We start from the raw sequence: 15,852 nt of genomic DNA on the forward strand, positions 1-15,852 counted from the left end.
TTAAATAATGAAGAATATATATTTTATATACATAAAGACAGATAGATATTCACATAATTCCTATATATCATGCAAAATGTCATCTTTGAAAAAGTGTACAGGGAAGTGCAAAAACAATAATGAATAAATCCCACCCAAAATATTACTAGTCAGTTAAACCCACAGTCCCACCCCAAACTCATTCCACTAACTAAGCAGTGCTGGGTTGCTCAGACAAACAGAGCACTTTCTAGGGAAATTAAATGCTTATATTTTCATCTGCATACTCAGCTGGGATACCAGAAAGTGTTTTAATATCCAAAACATTACACACTATACACTAATTTTCACTTCATGTTGTCTTCACACACCAAAAAGTAGCAAGTATGCAACACTTCTTGCAAAATATTCTATGTTGCCAAACAAATTACATCAGCCTCATAGCTGTAGTGATTAAAATAGAAATACACACACACACACACAGAGTGCTGTGGTCCAGCTCCACTGGGCCGTGATGGGACGGTCTATGATCTCTGGACTCAGTCCCGGGTTAGAGGACGTCTCCTCCTGATCCATTCCACCATCTGCTGCTGGCCAGACAGAGCGGACCATCGGGAGAGAGGAAGAGGGAGAGAGAGAGAGAGAGAGAGAGAGAGAGAGAGAGAGAGAGAGGGACAGAGAGAGAGAGCAAGTGAGAGAGGGACAGAGAGAGAGAGAGAGAGAGAGAGAGAGAGAGAGAGAGAGAGAGAGAGAGAGAGAGAGAGAGAGAGAGAGAGAGAGCGACAGAGGGACAGAGAGAGCGAGAGAGAGAGAGAGGGAGGTCGAAAGGCTGGAGACAGTGAAAGCAGGAGGGAGGACAGCACGGGCCTGGGCAGGGCATGTGTGATCAGTAGGGACATGGGGTCGTCTGTTACCTGTCCACCTCCAACCTCACACCATCTGCTCGAGGGAGCAGAGGAGCAAGGAAAAGAGGGGTGAAAAAAAAGAGGCGGGAAAGAGGGATGAAAGAGTCCAGAAGAGGAGGATAAGCAGGATGAGCTGATTGTGTGCAAAATATAAACATACCTTTTTGGATGCACAATGACAGCATTTGAGTAACTTTCCTTGAGAAAGTCCTTTTTTCTCAGATTTTCAGATGTAGTTTAGTCTTTCAATCTAATTTATTTTCAGTGTTACAGTATGCATAAACTGTCAATGGATGGGAAAATATTTTAATAAATAATTCTCTCACTATTTTCTATTTCTATGAAAATACATATATTAACCTTACATCATGACATCAAGTATGAACACGAGTAGAACATTACAGTATATATTTTTAAATGTTATGGAGTTAAACACAGAATTAATATAATTATAAAAATGAAATTTTAAATACAACACAATACAACAAAATCAATTAATCTAATCATTCTGCGAGTTCAGTATTCTGTAAATCGTAAAAGATTTTGTTAAAATTGACATCTTAAAGTTGTTCTTGCATAAAAAGAATTGCATTTTAGATGCTGCCAATCTGTTTTAGTGTGTCTGTCCAAACATACAAAAAAATGAACCTGTGCTAGAACTACTTTACATACAAATACCTATGAATACTAATAACATCACGTTATATATGGATAGGAAGAGCGGGAGGTGAGAACAGAGACGGAAACAGGGACAAGACGCAGTAGGCAGACAGAGAGAGACACGCACGCACGCAGCTGGGAAGCAATGCGAACAGGCAAAGAGTAAATAAAATTGAGATGGAGAGGGTGATACTGTGTGTGTGTGTGTGTGTGTGTGTGTGTGTGTGTGTGCTCGTGTGTGTAATTGGAGAGGGTGCGGTACATTCGAGAAAGTCAGAGCGCATATGCTGACGAGTGAGTTTTGGAGGGGAAAATTGAGTTTAAAACAAGGGGGAAATAAAAAATGGAACGATGTAGAGATAGATAGAGGAATAGAGGGATGGAGATGTATAGGCCAGTTAACGCAGGACGAAAAACAGAGCGGCCACTTCACCGAATATTACTTCCCAGAATCTGTCTGTGTAAATCCCTTCGCAAATGAAAAGCAGCAAAGAGCCTTTGCATACATAAGTCATCTTGCCTCTCTGCAGCACCTCCCCTCAGTCGCTCACATACTGTATAAGACACAAAAGAACAAACAGAACAATGGCAGGCCAGTCTTTCATCTTAATGTAATCCAAAATGAACGCTAAATACTATTACAAATATTCAGGTTAAAATGTTTTGTGTCTGATATTGTCTGTACGCAACAGTTCTCTACATCAATAAAATAAAAAAGTACAGTATTACAAAAAAAACAATACAGCATCAACCATTATGTGCCACTGCACACACTGGAACTTTTGCATTACATTTATATTGAGCAATATTATATTCTTAAGCAATAAACCCAGGCCTCATTCTAACCCACTGAATTGAACCCATGATTGCAAACAGCTCCAGACTATTATTACAGAAGAGAAAAGTATATTCAGGATACAGGGGATTTATTGAGACAGGAAGAGATCAGAAAATAGATCAACAAAAGGAGGCAATTCATTTATCAGAAGATAAATGAATGAGCACTAGTGTTGTGCAACAGAGAGAGTTGTGCAGACAACAATCGATACATCCCTGAACAGTCCTGAGAGGAGCGCACCGCTAGCAAACAGCTGCTCTCAGCTCAGCCTTCAGCTCCACCGCCTCGGTTCCTTCACCTCGCTTTCTGCTTTTTAACTGAACATGATTTGAAGAGAGAGAGAGAAAGAAACACACAGATAGTCGGAGAGATGGAAAGAGGTGGTCAATATATGTCTATTAGTGGAGTGAGAAAAATGCATGTTTTAAAGAAGCAAAACAAAATATCATTTAATTAAGTTAAAAAATGTCCATAATTTGCTCATAATATAACAAACCTATTTTTAATGCCATGCAACTTGCTAAAAATAACAAAAAGACACTTATATTCAACAACAGCTGAAAAGCCAATGCCAAATCTGTTAAACACATTAGTACTTTTTCCATAAATACACATACAGCAAATGAATACAAACTCCAAAGCATACATAAGCTGTCTGTCACCCCAAAACACTGGAAACCCTGCTTCCCTCCTGCTGTTATTATTATATTAGCGGTTATTAGCTACTTGGAGAGAAAAGTGCAAGAGGAGAGGAGGGGATGCAGTGAGTCATGGAGTGATGTTAATAAATCATGTTTTCATCTCTTCTCGTTTTATTTTTTCATCAACCCCCATCATAAACATAAATCTGCCTAAATTGTTGGCAAGCAGGAAAATAAAACAAACACACAAACGCTAACAGCCAAACAGCCTAAAGCAGGCTCTGCGATTCACTGCCAATTTTGTTGTTTGCATCATATGATCATCAAATATGTAAAGTGATTAAAATGTTGGTGTTAATGTAATATGATAATTGATGGTGTTGTACAAAGCAAAGTCCTGGACTGCTAGTGAAAATGTATCTACCTAATAGTACTTAAATTAGTATTAATATAAGGTATAAAATATTTGTTCATCATAATAGTAAATCTTGAACGTTATTTCTGGAGGATCATGTTACACTGATGACTGGAGCAATGACTGTTGAATACAAGTAGGCTAATTTGATGAACGTAAACTTTAGTAAATGGTGTTCCACCAATCATTTCAAATTCTCCACCGATACATTTTGGGCCTAAGAAGAAAACTCTTACAAATGCATGTTCAATAAGGTCAGGCACAAATATAACCCTGTCCGTGCATTTTCAGCGCTAATTTGTCACTGTGTGTCTTTAATAAAACCTGACCAAAATACAGTCTGTGCCAGCACTAGCTGTTATTAAAATCCAGTAGAGATTTTTAATGATTTTCTCTATTGTGGAGACTTGTGCATGTGACAGTGATTGTGTCAAGAAAAATTTTTGTTTACACACACACACACACGTGTATACATATGACTCTTAATGACTCTTATCGTGATTTTGGTCATATAGCCTACCTTCATTTAAAATGCTGAACGTTATATTTGTCACATATTCTACGGAACAGAACAACATTTAGTGTTCTAGCATTTCAGCATTAATACAACCCTCAAATGTTTAATTTTCACAAAGGACATCAATGTGTAATTTCAAGAATACATATAGCCTACACATTACCATGAACCCTGCAATATTAAGTTTGACCTCATATATTACTAGAGCTAAAGTAATAGGCTATTGCAGCCTCGGCGGCTTGTTGTTAGCATAATTGACGAGATATTTTATGGTTAGCGTGAGGTGATGTGTTATTTGTCTAGATGTCAGCAGCGTAAAGGCATTTCTCCCTGATAAGCCCAACAGCACAAGGTTAAGCAGTGGAGAGGGCAGCGCTCTAATTCCCCGCTCGGCAGGGAAGATTGACAGCCCGTTTCACTCCATGTCCTCGGCAGTGTTTTCGGGCAGAGCGTACAGACAGTCATACGCAGTGATTTGTGTTCCCACTCACGCCGCTAGTCCTGTTTACAACCACTGACTCCCCACCCCCCACCCCCAGCTCGCTAAATAGCATCGCTATGTGCGAGCGAGCGAGCGTGTGTGTGTGTGTGTGTGTGTGTGTGTGTGCGCGTTTAGTGGCGAAAGGAGGACATTAATTTGCTTTATCATCTCACCCCGCCTCAGTCTCCACTCTCAGCCTGCCCTCGCTCCTTAATAAACGGCTTGTGTTGAAGAATTGAATTTCAACCAGGGCCATCCAGCATATTTCTGTGCGAAGAGAAGAGAGAGAGAGAGAGAAAGAGGGGGAGAGAAGCACATCAATAAAGTCGACAGCATTTAAGAGGCAGACAACCTTTACAAAAGAGCGTGCCCGCTTAACGGCCTGACATTGGCGCTCGTAAAACAGCGTGGCAAGCGAGCACAGCCACAAGGCAACGGCCCATGAGACGCTGCCGTTTAAAGTCATAACACACAGCAGAAGCCAGAGTGGAATGACAAGACACAATCTGAGAGGCGTTGCATGACTGCCCAGTGTGTCTGGACATAAAAACCACCTGCTAGAACTTCAACACATGACCTGGGTAGGTGGAACATATGAACAAATAAAGTAACGTTTGATGCCGGTCTTGAACAAGGAGATGTCAGAGAGCGTTTTAAAGGGGAGTTGTAACAGTTTCAGTTTAACCAATTGGAAAAGAGCTACAGCCATTGTTTGGCGTATTTATGTATGTATATATATTTAATTCATACCGAGTCATTAAGGAGAAACTTCAATCATTTGATTTGTGATCATGTTAATGGATGGTGACATGGATGATTCATCTCACTGTCCAAAACAGAGTAAGCTATTAGGAGGCATTTTAAGGCATCACAGACAACATATGCTGCCTTTAAAGATACCATATTTTCAACAAATTACAGTTAGGATGTATGCGAGGCTTACAGATGTAAACCTTACATCCTAAACCTTGTGGACAGACTTCCCAAATGAGTTGAAGCCGTTATAGCTGCAAAGGGTGGACTATATTGAACCCTATGGATTAGAAATGGGATGTCACTTAAATTCATATGAGAGTACTTTTGGCAATACAATGTGCATGCATGCATGCATATATATATATATATATATATATATTGTCATTTGAACAGTGGTGCACTTGGAAATAAAAATTAAGATGATCAATAAATTTGTTGTTAACTTAGTTACTGATAGCTATTGGATTATAGTAAATGTATAAAACCTTATAGCATAGTGTTATCAAATAGTGCACTGAATGTCTTGCAAACTCTGTGTGAGGAGCACACAGTAAAATGACTGTATACAGCTTTCAAAGTCACTCACTTTTAAGGTACCATACCAGTTAGTTTGCTGCCTTGGGGCTGGAACACATCACACAACTTTTCCCCCCCATCTCCCCCGATTTACAAAGCTGCCGAAAGTCAGAGCCAGACTGCAGATATGAGTTGACAGATTTCATCGAAAAATCACTTAGTGTATGATGGTGACAGACTACGATTTTCGATCCGTCCAGTCGAAGGAGATCAAACATGTTTGATTATTTTCAGCCGATTTTGGAATAAACTAAATATTGTTTTCATTTGTCACGTGTCTTCTAGCAATAAGACGCATGTTTCTGGATGGGTTTGTTGTGATTGGAACAACGTTAAAATCTGTGTGAAATCTAAATTGACTGTTTATTTTGTTAGCTTACATTGCTAGTTTTATGGTGAGTCAATCAAAAAAAAAATAAAATTTGCCTTCCTACTCTTTAAAATCTGAAAATGCTGCTCCCCTGTTAAATGACTGGTGTTTTCTGATGATGTCAGTATGACGTCTTGGGTGTCATCGTGACTTCCTTAACCACGCCCCTCCAGCTGTCAGTGTTCATTTCTGAAAGACACTACATCCAATCAATTCAAAGTAGAAAAAAACAAGTCATGCCCTCTAGTTACCTCATTCAATATTGTGTTTCCCTCGGAAGTGTGTCACAAAGCAGAAGTCTAAGTGTGGTAAGTGTATGATGGCTGATGTTAAATGCCTGTCCAAGTCATGTAGTGTATTCCAGCTTTTAGAAGGCAATTTTCATTTTGGTCGGCAGCGAGAAAGCTCACTAGGTTTTGGAGCACAACTAATGTGTTACAACTCTCCGGTATTCTTTTTCTGAACGCGCACACTTGTAAAAAGAGAAAAAGCATGTAGGGGAAATGAGAAAGCGAGGGACTAGAGAGGAGACCACCGGCAGCATTTCCACACAGCCATCACAAGCCCGATTTATCTGCAAGCTCCCACAGTCAGCAGATGGCATATTAGAGAGAGAGTCTGTATTTACCTCTCAGCTTTGCTTTTATTTACACCCATTTGAACGCACAATTACATGTGTATCTGCTCAGGAGAGGATCCATGAGGCCCCCTCCAGAGCTCTCCCGCTCTCTCTCACTCGCTCTCGTTCTTAAAAGGGACTAAATGAAGACGGGAATCCAAGAGGAATCGGCTAGCGCGTCTCCTCTCATTCCGCATGCAGATTTATGCAAATCCATGCGCAAGCAGACACTGACCCTCGATCGCCAGACGCAAGTGCTGTAAATATCAGATTTTTCTTCTCATTTTTAAAATCAGTCTTCTGCCTCAGCACCTGCCGAAGTTAAAGAGAGGACACTGGGAGGAAAAAAAAAAACATTTGGGAGCTTTTCTCATTAATATGCAAATGCAGGCAATCAGATTCGTAGGTTGGATTGAATTAATCTCTGCCACCCCCTTCGCCTGTGCTGTAATCACAAATTACAGACAGGCATCTGACAGACAGCTAAGGCCTCGGATGATGTCGAATGGGCCTTTTACCTCAAGGGGAATAGTCGAATCAACTCGAACGGTCAGCTGGAAAAAAAAAAAAAAGCGTGGCGGCACTTACACGATTTGTTCCGCCGGGACTCTGTTTTATTTTATATTATTCACCGTAGTCTAATCATAAAGTACCTGCAGTCAGACGGCGGCGTTTTAATACACTTACAGCACAACAGAGAGCTGCAATCACAACGTCACAGTAAATTGGATTAGAAAGTTAGCGGACAGACAGAGAGAGTCCTTCAACAAGGTCTTCGTTTTCTTTTTGAAATTCGTCATGCTTTAACAAAGTCTTCCAAACTCACTTTCGCTTACCTGAAGTGCACAAAGCAACAGCGCTCCGGATGAAGTTTAATGACATTTCCAAGCATCGACTCGGAAAGCATACCTGAATCCATGCAGTACAACTAAAACAATCCCGACATAACTTATCGACAGTACATTCTTTCCTTGTTTAGAGGAGAGTATGACACATGGGCCATAAAAAAAAAAAAAAAAAAAAAAAAAAGAGGCGTTCGCATGCTGAGTCTGAGGAAAGATGCGGGACCCGCAGCGAGCCGAGAGTCTTCAGTCACTGCCGGCGCGAGCTGCAGCCGCACACCTGTCGTGCCAGCGTGAGCGACGCAGCGGCCCGTGCTTCGTTAGGGTGACAGAGAGAGGTGGCGAGCAGGCGTAATGGCATCATTTTCAACCGAAAACACAAGGAGACAGACAGCACTCTCATCTAACGAGGAACACTTCAGAGCTCTCCGCCGGGCCGCTGCAAGGTCACCTAGCCGGATACAAAGCATGCTGGGATGAGACCCCAGCAAATATATAAAACAGGAAATGAGGAAAATGAGCATCTCAGAGAGCAAACATGAAAGCTGTAGGCTTTAAAGTGGACGATTTCATTACCGGAGCGGTTTGTAACTCAGTCTCTTGGGGTTTTATGGTGTGTAGAGTCATACAGACGTCTAGACAAAACGCGGAGAAAAGGTCATGATTTCATACAAAACTTATTATTAAAGCCATGGTGTGCGTGAACGAGAAAGTGAATAGCGTGTGCTGTGACATTTTATTATGTAATAGTTAGCTAAGTTGATGTTGCATAACACCTTTGTGACAGGCGTCTTCCAGAAAGCAAAAGCTCCCTATGGTAAAGGGGAACATTAGTTTTTTGTGGATTTGCAGTCAATACAAAAAAAAAAAATGGGTAGCAGGATCACGTCACTATGGAAATGTCACATATGGCTCATTTCCATGGAGTGGTACGGTTCGGTACAGTGCGCAGTTATGTTTCAATTTGTAAATGGCACCACTTTTTTGGTACCCTTCCGTAATATATGAAAACAATTATTTTAAATTGTTATATTAATATTTTTCATCAACTTAATGGGGCCTTGGTTCACACAAAATAATTTTTCTAAAACATAAAAATTTGTTTTTTTTAGTTTATTGGTGACATCACGTCATTGATGTCATTGTACTAACTACAGTTTGTGTCAAGTTGAATGACTAAATGTAATGTATGCAAATTTTGGTGCACAAATAAAAAAATTAAAAATCCAAACACCTTTTGTGCGCAAAATACACCCAAAATGTCATAGAATGCATTTCACAAAATCCCCAAACATATCTCATCCAAAGTTTTGAGTATTTGGTGAAATGCATTTTGTGACATTCTGGGTATGTTTTGTGCACAAAAGGTGTTTGAATTTTGGATAAAATCAAGAAATGTTTTTATTTGCCGTTTGAAATGTTAGAAAAGTGGAAGTGCATTTTTTAAAGACGTTCTGAATCTTGTCCAGACAATTACTAAGGTTACACCTGGCACCTACATAAATCAGTTTAAAGGAAAATGTCATGGACATACGGAAATTGAAAAACATTTGCTCACCCTCATGTTGCTCCAAATCCTAACAGTACAAGTCAACATCCATTGTGGTCCACAACTTAAATTTCTGGGTGAATTTCTTTTCCCCCCACGGAGAGATCGACGCGTGTTGAAAAACCATCAGCATCCACAGCTAATTGTCTCTGTCTCCTGCGTTCATGGCATAGGCGCACTGTTTGGACTGCTTCAGCCTGTTAAGAGATGACTAAAGCCCAAAACCCTCTGATAGCTGCTGTCATCTGTTCCTTCTGCTCGTCTCTTCCTCTGGACCTACAGAGTAAAACGTTCTCTTGCCTCGAGCGTTAGATAAACACGACTAGTCACCTCAAGCGTGTGTGTGTGTGTGTGTGTGTGTGTGCCTAGCAGTGAGGCTGCAGGCCTGTGTTTTTAACACACTGTCATTGTTGGACTACTGTCACACTGCCATTTTCAGCAGTCATCACCTGGCAGCGTAGTTAAGCCAGACTTAAGAAAGATATGTTTAAAAGACACTGAGCATTATCGGCTTAGAGGAAACACTGGCACATTTCCCCATCCGTTCTGGGATTCCTTCTAGGATAATATCCTTCCTTTTTTCCCTTTTTCCCCGCACACAAATCTACTTGTCAAATATTTGCTTTCTTTTATCCTCTTTTAGCCAGCCAACCTGTTTAAGGCAATGCATTTGTCCTCGGCTCATCTCAACTTTCTTTTCACCCCTTTTTCTGCTTTCTTATTTTTCAACATCTCTTTTTTTAATTGCTAGCCCCTAAAAGTCATCTGCCTCTTGCTCCTGATATTATATCATAATTAGCAGGGGTCCAGGCTGGCACGCTGCTCGCTAACAGATGGCACGCTAATTCTATTAGCATGTGCGGGACTGGCCGAGCAGCTTTTAGCCCTGGACGCTACAGCATCGACCTTCAACCGCAGGGAACCACGGCGACTGGCCAGCACTGTCGCTATGGGCAACACAGTTTGAGAAATCCTGCAGCAGCACGCGCTTTCTCCGTTTCCTTTGGTCACACGCCGTCTCACTCTCTCGCTCTCTGTACTTTTCACAGCGCCAAGCTTGAGTTTAATAGCTCCGCAGGATATCCAAACCCATTCATACTCAACGTGTTGTTTATCAGAGTTTGGATACACAATGAAGTTTTGCACTTATGTGAGTTGGGTTCTCTTCTCTAGAGTCAATTGTCAAGCTGAGCGATGTAACCCCAGACAGCTGTGCTACATTAGATTAGCGCACACTGTTCAAGAGTCAGCACGCCGATAAATGCCCTAATACCTCAAGAGTCAATTTCTTGGTCCTTTAGCCACTTTTATCGATAGGGAGAGTAGAGAGTGTAGAGGAGATGATTGTGAGATCATGGCAGAATGGAATCGGGAAATGAAGTGAACCAATTGCCAGATAGTGTCTGCAAAGTGGAATTCAACCATGTTCAGTAAAAATCTCACTCAAAGGGAGCGCATACTGTATTTTCAGATTGGCTGCGGCAAAACATAACATATCTCACTTTTCAAGAAGTAGAGAGCGTTATGTACCTATTTTTTACTTCATATATAACATTTTGTAACATTATGCATTAAATCAGCCTAGAATGTATTATATAAATAATTTCATAATTTAAATGCTGAGCCAGAAATTGTAAACAAAACCACACCTGTGATAAGGTCGTCCATTCATTGGACAGAAACTCAAAAAACTGTTCAAAAAAAGCCAAATTATGGAGAGTTTTTCCTGTTATCACTTGCTAACACAATATGAGCATGCTCTTATACATGGCACACTAACAGTGGCACTGCTCAGACGACGACCTAGGTACAAAGCAAGCAAAAGTGAAACTTAAAACCAGCGAGTATAGAGAATGTGAAGCTGACGTCATGTCAAAAAGTGACACCAAAAAGACCTGACCAAGTGGCGATAATGTGCCTACTTGGGGGTGAGAACATGTTTGGAACCGAACGGAGACCATCTCACCTCAGCTGAGTCTTGGTTTGGTTGTTTAGTGTGCACCAGAACGCCATTGCTGTATCCACACCTGCCCAAAAGGTTTTCACCAAAGGTATTTTTTTTTCAGTCGAACCAAACAATACACCCTTACTGTTAGCAGAACATCTAAAGCGGGCTATCCAAATAAAGTGTTACAATGACTTCAAATTAATAATTCAAACTGTTTCTTAAGCACCAAATCAACAATGATTTCTGAAGAATCATGAGACACTAAATAATGATGCTGAAAACTTTGCTTTGACGTCACAATAATGAATATGTAAAGATATATTTAAAAAGAAAACATTTTATATCTTAGTTAACTTGACTATTTTGTTGAGTTTTTTTTTTTAATGCAGCCTTAGCAAACAAAAAAAAATAATACAAATTGGAACAGTAGTCAAAATGCGTATAATTTAGAAATTTAGAAATGGCGTCAGCTCTACTCGACTTACACAGAGAAAGCAACATACAGTATGTTGGGACCTTGCAAATCAGAAAGCAGATAATGTGTCAGTGTTGACGTCATAGTAACCATTTTTCAAATGCACTGAGCGGCTGTATTCCCAACAGGGTTCTGAAAAAGAAAAACATCACTTTAAAGCTATGGGTAAACAAGACAGAGCTTGGGACCACTCTCCTTTGGGTGTAATGGAGGACCTTAGTAAATGCATCAGAGACTGCTTTAAGTCTCAACTCAATGTACATTATCCATGTCTGTGAAAAATTAGTCAAGAATTGGAAGGAAAGAAAAGAATAATAATAATCAGTGGAGAAACACAAAACTTGCCATTACTCTATGCCTGAGAGTGAGTCTATGCCTACTTGAAATGATTTACAGGAAAAAAACAAACAAACAAAAAAAAAAAAAAAAAAACATGATTTTTATATGAAGTAGACTTGAATCCTTATGCAGGAAGTAAGGCCCAGAGAAATGCAGCTGTGCTCTCTCCATGGAATAGCCATCACTAAAACTTCAACTTAATCTACCTAACAGAGTCACTTCAATGAAAGCAAACAACATCCACAGCTGAACAAGCAAACTTCAGTGACATGGTAAATGGTGGTAGTTATTACAACTCTGACTGCTAACATTACCTGGATTATCACTTACTTGTGCTTTCATATACAGCGTAAACCCCATTTAATTTTTGACAGGAACATAAACAGTGCTGCAAGGGATAGTATATTCAATAGATTATAGTGTTGTTTAACATCATGCCAACTGTTCAGCTGTCAAAACATCTTTCCCATGCACTTTTAAGTAGACCATTTTTGAAAGATGTGAGTTTGGCAAACGTTGGCGACTTATGGTAGAAGCACACAATTTTAACAACAGTTAGTCAGTTGTCTTCCGCCAGCTTGAATGTATATTTTCAAGGCAAGGCAAAAGAGGTATATACTGTAACACACTAAGACATGATGCTAGTATTATTCCAATTAGAAACTGAAAATTAACACTTTTAATGGAGATAGCCTGCCCACATTTGACATCTTGTATCTGAAGACATTATTGCTACATAAACTCACAGTGGATTTGTTGCATAATTCTCAACTATAATGAAACGCCTATTACTGCCGAAGCCTGGCAAGTCTTGGTTTCTGGTTGTTACTGGAATCAAACCATGTCCTTGAGTATCTGAAAGGCAGTCTCACTTCCAAAGATTTACAGTACAACAGCTGCTTATGCCAATGTCTCAGTATAACCCCACCACCCTGAAGGACTCCATCCACTTTCCATGTGCTTTTCACCTTCACCTCCTCTCTTCTTTTTCTGCTGTCACACATTTGTCACATTTCTCTAGCTAAAGAATAAACCATTTTCCTACTCAAAAACTCAAATAAGCAACTTAAATAGTCTCAGCCCACAATATGCACACTGAACATCTGGGTCCTCAAAACCTCATATTTACCAAATAAAGCAGTCAGTGGGTTCCCTGAATGACTAGCTGACTGCAATGTAAAAACTTTTTTTTATAGTTTATCAGTGTATGTTTTACGAAGAAATGCTATTTCAGAATTTCATTTTATTCTTTGTTTCTTGGTCATTAATTATCAATTCATGAGTGAAAATGGTTTCCTTCACACTTTCCAGTGTAATTGTTCGAAGAAGCTCTATAAAAACATAAAACATTTTCTAAAATCAAAAACATGGTTGGTGGTTATTTTGTGAAGCTACGAGGATACGTTTTGTGTTAGTTGCATTGCTGTCTATGGAGGGTCAGAGAGCTCTCGGATTTAATCAAAAATAACCTATTTTGTGTTCTGAAGACGAACAAAAGTCTTACTGGTTTGGAACAATATGAGGGTGAATTTTCATTTTTGGGTGAACTAACCCTTTAAACGCTAATGGTTTCCTGCTTCTCTCTCTTTCCTGGGCTGCGATACGTCTATCCATTCTCATAAAGTTCCACATCTGTCCTTGAGGATTCATATCCCTCTTTTTCTTCACTTATTTTCTCCTCCAGCAGATCACAATCCAATTCTCTCTATCCTCTGGACTCCATTCGTGCTTTACTCTGATTCCCTCTGCCCAGACCTCGGTCTGTCTATCTCCCCTCTCTCATTTTCTCATCTAATCATCCCTCTCTTTTCCTCAGTATTTACATTGTACGGTGAACAGGGTGGAGGCTCTTACAAAATGCTTCTCTCTGTAATATCCTTTTTTTCAGCTTTTTTTTTCTCCTCCCACCCTTGTCCTGCAGTCGGTAGCACAGAGCAAACACAGCCTGTTATTATGGCACACTAGGTGGGCAAATATCATCAGCCCACTGCCATGCCTATTTTTACACATCAATATTAACACAGGCCACAGAGAGTAGCAAAGCACTCTGGGAAAATTAGACCCCCCGGCAGAGGTCTAGCCATGGGGGGAGTTGCAATCATGGATACATACATATAAAAAACAGAGTCAGGTGTAAAGCTAATGACCATGTGAAAACACCTTCAGCCTCAGAAACACCATTAAAGTGCATCACCATGTCAATCATTGTCATATTGCTACAGCTAGTGAAACATTCATACAGACATGCATCTTAAACATAATGCAAAAGAAATGGAAATGTGCATTTTCAGCATTTTTTTTGCCCTTGTTAGGCATGTGCCATAATGTAAGATAACATCTTGCTACTAAAATTGAGATTTAACCTGGCCAGGGATAAACAGAAGCAAACAAGCCCATTCATTGCTCACTTGACCAGAAACAAGACCCAGCTGGCTTCATTTGAGGGTCTATGTAAATTTCTTACCATCTTTTACCATAAAGAGTGATTCATTCCTACATATTTGCAACCTGTAAAACTGTAAATCACAATAAACACACCCAAGCTGAACCAAACCGGAGGAGGCCGGTGAAACAACAATAAATAATGTGTAAAAAGTTCACGGCACACCTGGAACTCTGCTGAGTAAGCGATCTGAGTCCTCTCAGTGGCATTAAACCCTGGACCATTACAAGCTTGTTTCCTTTTACATCGAGAACTCTTTCAGCCAGAACCCATTGGCTGGCTGCTTGGACTGGGAAAGAGCAATCTTATTACAAAGAAGCCAAATCGCAGCACTGAAAAGCTCTACTGTATGTCATGGGCTGCAGATCCATTCGGCCTGAAGCACTCAATCTCGAGGATTAGTGTTGTTTTTTCTCATCTTTGGAAGTTGAAGAGCACTGCCTGCTTAGAAACGTGAGCTCATAGGACTGACTTGATCCAGAAACACACTTTGTTGTATGTAACGAACGCAAGACGATTCTATAATTTCTGTAGTTTCAACTCTTAACAGTTGATTAATATACAATTGTTAGGAATCTCTTATGTACAGCAAAGACAGCATTATCATTATACTATGTAGTGCCAATACTGTAGATACTGTATATAACTGTTGTGCTGCTTAATGTTTTTGTGGAAACAGGGACACTTTTTTCTGGATTTCATTGATGAATAGAAAGTTCAAAAGAACAGCATTTATTTGAATTAAGAAGTTTTGTTATGTTCTAAATGTCTTTGCTGTCACTTTTGATCAATTGATTGCAGCCCTGCTGAATAAAAAATATACATACACTTCCAAAAATCTTCAAACTTTTGAAGGGTAGTGGATAATCATTTCAAATGTGGCTGTCAAATTAAAAGACTTTCAGAGAATTAAGAGTGATTTGTTTCTGAAGTGTCAATGACAGGTTTAAATACAGTGATTTATAATATACTGCATACAGGGCTGTCTCACAGGGATGTCTGTCAGTCGTTTTTATACACATCCCATAACACACAACGTATTTGTTACATTGTACGCTAATATTAGTCCTTCTTTTTATTCTGGGGTCATTGTAGCCACCCTGACATTGAGAACCAGATGAGCACAATCTGACTTTAAACAGCTAGTTTTGTCTGGCCAGAGAAGAATTGCATACCCTTTAAACACACTACTCCCCACTTTTAATACTGTAAAGATGCTTTGTATGCAATCTGCAATGTGAAAAAGCATTATATAAATAACAGTGAGTTGACATGACGTGTATGTGTGTTACTGTATAATTAGTAGTAAGAGAAGAAATGATTGGTTCACTTGTGCTCTGTGTTGCCTCTAGAATGGAAATAAAATCTGTCACATAAAGAGTGTCAAAATTATATTTTTGGATATTGAAATAAAATTATTTTAAAGTTGAGACAATGTAGGGTAAGACTTTATAATAGTAGCCTATAAACTAATAAAGTTGTAATTCATTTATAGTTTT

The 15,852-nt window shown here is 39.6% G+C and overlaps 1 protein-coding gene across 1 annotated transcript in view; it reads right to left on the reverse strand.

Moving 5' to 3' along the window:
- Positions 1-1,174: 1,174 nt before the first annotated feature.
- LOC122337364 (speckle type BTB/POZ protein) overlaps positions 1,175-15,852 on the reverse strand; it is an 84,421-nt gene continuing 69,743 nt past the window's right edge. Inside the window, exons 11-12 of the transcript XR_006249534.1 lie at positions 4,610-4,703; positions 1,175-2,699 (exon numbers count right to left, since the gene is read on the reverse strand). The gene's annotated coding sequence lies outside the window, so the exon portion shown is untranslated. The remainder of the gene's footprint in view (positions 2,700-4,609; positions 4,704-15,852) is intronic.

Source organism: Puntigrus tetrazona, chromosome 3 (assembly GCF_018831695.1).
Source record: "Puntigrus tetrazona isolate hp1 chromosome 3, ASM1883169v1, whole genome shotgun sequence".
Taxonomy (NCBI): Eukaryota; Metazoa; Chordata; class Actinopteri; order Cypriniformes; family Cyprinidae; genus Puntigrus; species Puntigrus tetrazona.